Genomic DNA, 6000 nt, shown 5'->3' on the forward strand with positions numbered 1-6000 from the left:
AGGGTTTGATGAAGACACGCGGCCCCTCCTGTGACCAACTCCCTCGCTTGAAGCCTCGAATGATTGCTTTTGGCCTTCTGCCTTCTTCCTTTGCGTGTGGACTATTGATCGATCGATATATCCTTTGCATTTTTTGGCCTATTTCTGAATATAGCATAAAAAAATTGGGCCCTTAAAACATTTGTGCCCTATGCACATGTCCATCTCCCCCCCCCCCCCCTAAAACAGGGCTTGAAGCTTAGCACCATTTGAATGACTGATAAAAACACAAACATCGATATTTTTCTGCATCATAAAGGTTAGAGACCTGCTCATTTACTTGGTGGAGTTTTAGAGCTGTTCAAACTCCAAGAACATGGGAGCAAATACCTTAACATGAACTAAACTTAGAAAATAACCTTAAAACTAATCATCAAGTGGGTGAACCAAGGTTTTGAAGACTTATAATGTCGAAACACAAAGGTTGAAGATGGTTTCTTGAGTTGGAAAGGAACGGTAGGACCAAAATGAACACTTATAAGCTCTTTAGACCTCCAAAGGCTCTAAATATCTTAAAGCATGAACACGGGGGATATGATTTTAAGTTGGGAAAGTGGAATCCAATGATCAGAGAAATCCTAAGGGTTAGTGTGTTACCTTGACAATATATGAAACAAGGGCATATGTGGACTGTTATGGATCAAAAATTTATATACTGGAAAGGTTTTAAGGTGAGTGACCATACTTATCTTTTAGATAATTGATATCTATATATGTGCTTATTATTTTATTATGTGATATATAAAACATATGGGTTATTGTGGATCAATATTTAATAATTTAAAGAGATGGTAAAAATCTTTATGGTTATGAATCATATTGCATTGGTATAGATGAGTATTATAGCAATATATTGCTATATGTAGAAATAATTTTGTTTAGTTAAGTTTATAGTCGTGTAATGTGGTATGACTTAAAGAGCTAGTATAATGGTATATTGTTGTGTAATGTAGTGAGGTGGTGTAACGAACAGTTATAACTAAAATAACTATCATAGTCATTTATGGTAGTGAGTTGAGATTGTGATTGCGAAATAGTTATAATTGAATATAACTGAAATAGTTGAATATAGTTGAGAGCCATGTTTGAGTGTAATTGAAACAGTTATAGCTTAATATAACTGATAGTTGAAATAATTATAGTTGAACATAATTGATAACCGATTAGTTGTATTTAAATCTAAGTAATAGCCGAATGGCTGATAAAAACACAAACATTGATATTTTTTGCATCATAAAGGTTAGAGACCCGCTCATTTACTTGGTGGAGTTCTAGAGTTGTTCAAACTCCAAGAACATGGGATCAAATACCTTAAAATGACCAAAACTTAAAAAATAACCTTAAAACTAATCATCAAGAGGGTAAACCAAGGTTTTGAAGACTTATAATTTCGAAACACAAAGGTTGAAGATGGTTTCTTGAGTTGGAAAGGAATGGAAGCACCAAAATGAACACTTATAAGCTCTTTAGACCTGTAAAGGCTCTAAATTTCTTAAAGCATCAACACAGGGGTAAGATTTTGAGTTGGGAGAGTGGAATCTGGTGATAAAAGAAATCTTAAGGGTTAGCATTCCTTTTATAGGGCCCAAGGCCCGATATTTAGGGTTTGGAACCCAACCGTCCTCGCGTTGGGATCCACTTTTTAAGCGTGTCACCACTTAAATGACGTGGTTGCGCCACAAACAACAAGAAACAACACCCCAACATAAGATTTTTCCCCAAATACTTATTCTTAAAACCCCAAAGTCTTTAGTTGATCAATCCAAAAAACGGGATGTTACACCATGAGATTAAGTCATGTATAATTGGATTATACTTTGAACTATGATGATGAAGTTGGTGAAGTGATGTATAAGGTGAGATTTAGCTTATATCATATTGAGTTAAGACACATGGACAACTAATTCTTGGAATATAAATAATTTATATATAATTTAGAACCATGAACTTGATAACGTGTTAAAACAAGTTTATGTATAAATAAGTTGTACCTTGAGTTGTAATACTCAATTTAGAGTATTATCCTGACAATATATGGAACGAGGGAATATGTGGACCGTTATGGACCAATAATTTATATATTGGAAATGTTTTAAGGTGAGTAACCATACTTCTCTTTTAGATAACTGATGTGTATATATATATATATATATATATATATATATATATATGTGTGTGTGTGTGTGAGTGAGTGTGTGTGTGCTTATTATTGTATTATGTGATATATAAAACATATGGGTTATTGTGGATCAATATTTAATAAGTTAAAGAGACGGTAAAGCTCTTTATCGTTATGAATCATATTGCATTGGTATAACTGAGTATTATAGCAATATATTGCTATATGTAGAAATAATTTTGTTTAGTTAAGTGTATAGCCATGTAATGTGGTATGACTTCAAGAGCAAGTATAATGGTATATTGTTCTGTAATGTAGTGAGGTGGTGTAATGAACAATTTTAACTAAAATAATTATCATAGATGTTTATGGTAGTGAGTTAAGATTGAGATTGCTAAATAGTTATAATTGAATATAACTGAAATAGTTGTACATAGTTGAGAGCCATGTTTGAGAGTAATTGAAATAGTTATTGATTAATATAACTGATAGTTGAAATAATTATAGTTGAATAGAACTGATAACCGATTAGTTGTATTTAAATCTAACTAATAGTCGAATAGTTATTGTTGAATAAAGCTTATAACTAAATAGTTAGAGTTGAATATAACTAAGAGTCGACTAATTATAGTTAAATATAACTGATCTAATCATTATAGTGGATCTCCCCCAGTCCTGGTATCAGCGGTCTTAGACCGCTTCGGCGCCGATTGCGACTGTGTCGGGGCCTGCTGCTGCTCCTTCAACTGCAGCTTGATCTCCAACTCACACCGCCTCGCGGCCTCCTATTACTCCAGAAGAGTATCACATCGCTGGGTAGACACAAACTATTGGATGTCACACTTGAGCATGCTTATATAATGAGTCATCTATGCCTGCTCGGAAGCAAAATCAGGGCAGAACATCACCCTCTCTGTGAACATACGAGTGATCTCCGTCACCGACTACCCATCCTGCCTCAAACTCAAAAACTCATGAGCCAACTGTTCCCGCTCAACCCGTGGAATGTATCGGGCGCGGAACATATCCCTGAACTGCTCCAAGTAACAACAACTCTCTGATCATCAGTGTACGATCCAATAGTCAATCTCCACCAGTCCTTGGCACCGGAACTTAGCAGGTTCATAGTACACCTGACCATCTGGTCAGTAGGAAACGAGCAAGGGAAGAAATACCCCTCCACATCGGAAACCCACCTCATAGCCTTGATGAGGTCCTAAGTCCCATCAAAAGTAGGGGCTTCATGTTATCGAAGTCCCTGTACTAGAAGCCCCGACTGGCTCCTACTCCTCCTCCTGCCGCTGTTACAGCTGATGCAGCTGTAGCGTCAGCCGTCTCCGCAAGGGCTGCGTATCTTTCATCGCAGTACTCCATCATAACTGTCTTGATAGACCGAAACAATTCCGGAATTTGACCCCGCACAATCTTGACCACCTCCTCGCGGATGATCTCCCTGACTCAGTTCTCTGTCAACACTGGCCCCTCCTGGCGGATAACCTCAGGCGCTGTTGGGGCCTCCTGGTCGCCTTGTCCTGATCTCGATCCGGGTCCAGACACAAAACGCCTCGTAACCACCATACTGAAAATATAACAGGAAGATATTGGACAGTCCGCACAAATAACTAGAACCAACTCCTGACTAAACCCTAGGGGTTGTGATTTCCTTGCTATACGTATGGGTCTTGTGCTTTCAGTAGTACAGGCCCATACTACCTTCCACACCTACCCATATTTGTCTCAAGTATCATCACAACATCCTAACACTACACATGCATATGGTGGTCGCTCGACCTCACTCATCCATGAGAGTTCCACCAACCCCTACAGCACTAGTGTATGCTAACCATACATAATGTTGGACCCTATAGACTTTCGAATATCGGATCCTACCCTAAGCCTTAATCAATAAGAACAGAACCTAAGGCCAAATCAAACATTCTCGGGCTATAAGATCTTAATTATGTACAGTCGTGATACATACACCAACAACTACAGTAATGATGTCAATCTCATATAAGGAAAACCCTAGCATGTTGTTCTAACATATCACATAATCAAATACCTGTATGGTATTTTAAGGTTTACTTATTAGCTCCGGCTGATCGTACACCATGCATCCTCCTTTACTTATTTTGAAAACCATTTACAAATCATTTTGAAAATCTTTCCGCGATTTGAGACTGGATTCACGAATGTTCCTCCAATTCACTGAAACCAACGCTATGATACAAACTTGTAACACCCGTAAAAAATCATGCCAAATTTAAACTTTTTCAAAACACTTAATACCATTTAACATTACATAGTTTGTTTTCAAAATAATAAATATCAGAGTATCCCAGTATCAAATCATGAAATCATAACAGCAGGAGGAGCGGTACGATCATGCCTTCGCCTTCCTGCGATCACCAGAAGTACCTGAAACAACAAACTGAAACTGTAAGCTCAAAATCTTAGTAATCTACACCCAAAATACCGATACCCATGGTAATACACAACATACTATGGGTCCATTCAACCATCGGGTTGGAATACCCTAGGCTCACAACCAACAGGTTGGAATGCCAACATACTATGAGTCCAATCATCCTCGGGATGGAATACCCTAGGCCCTCAACCATCAGGTTGGAATATCCATATACTATGAGTCCAATCATCCTCAGGATGGAATACTCATGGCCCACAACCAACAGGTTGGAATGCCTAGGTCTTTTGGCTTTCGCACAAAGCAGATAAGCCACAACCACCAAACAAACATGTGCACATATAACAGATAATCACATAACAGTCTACAGACAACAACTGATCTAACAGATCATAACACATAGCACATAATACCATCCTATCTATCAGGATATCAGTTTAACATGTCAAGCTAGCATATCACATAATACCATCCTATAACCAGGACACTAACCTAACCAGGTCGCTAAGCATAAACATAACCTCATCCTAACAACCAGGATGCAAATCAATAAGCATATCATGCCATAACTAGATACAATCCATAAAGGGCCGGCCTTAGTGGCTTAAACCCTGTTGATATAGTGAGGATAACTCACCTCGCTAGTAGTACTGAAATACTACAAAACTCTGACTATTGTCTCACCAGAAATCCCGAACTGTCACATATTAATTACTAAGTTAATACCCAGAATAACCCTCTTGAACGAGTGTCCACATCCCTCATTAAGTCCATTCTCTTTTTTGGGCCAAGGCCCAACACCAAGTCCTTAACTTGAAAGTCCATATATATATATATATATATATATATATATATATATATATATATATATATATATATATATATATATAAGTCCACTATTGGCCCAATTTACTAAATTGGGCCCAACCTCCAAATTGGGCCTAACCCAATGATCCACTATCACTACCTGACCCAAAATATCTCATTTACAGAATACAGCAAGGCCCAAATCCATTAGTCCATAAACAACCCAAATCTGAAGCCCATTTGACAAAAGCCCAACCAGAGGACGTACGCGGGGCATACTCCTATGGTACGCAGGGCGTACTAATCCAAACGTTAACCACCATCGGGGTGGTTGACCCAGTACGCTGGGTGTACAGGATTTACGTTGGGCGTACTAGACGATTTGCCAAAATCTTATTAGGTACTTAATGACTTAAGCACTTAAGCCCAAACTTCAAATCCAGAGACCTAACATGCCTAGGATCCATAAAGTCATGAACTTTATCACTTTGGACGTCCATAAAGTTCTTAATGATTGGTCTTAATCTATTAAGACCTTATTTCTTCATGGATGGGACTCATACAGCTAATGAGACCTCATTTTTATCACTTAAGGTCCCTCAAAGAGACT

The sequence above is a fragment of the Lactuca serriola genome, chromosome 2 (assembly GCF_051521515.1).
Source record: "Lactuca serriola cultivar US96UC23 chromosome 2, Lser_US96UC23_V15, whole genome shotgun sequence".
In the NCBI taxonomy this organism is placed as follows: domain Eukaryota; kingdom Viridiplantae; phylum Streptophyta; class Magnoliopsida; order Asterales; family Asteraceae; genus Lactuca; species Lactuca serriola.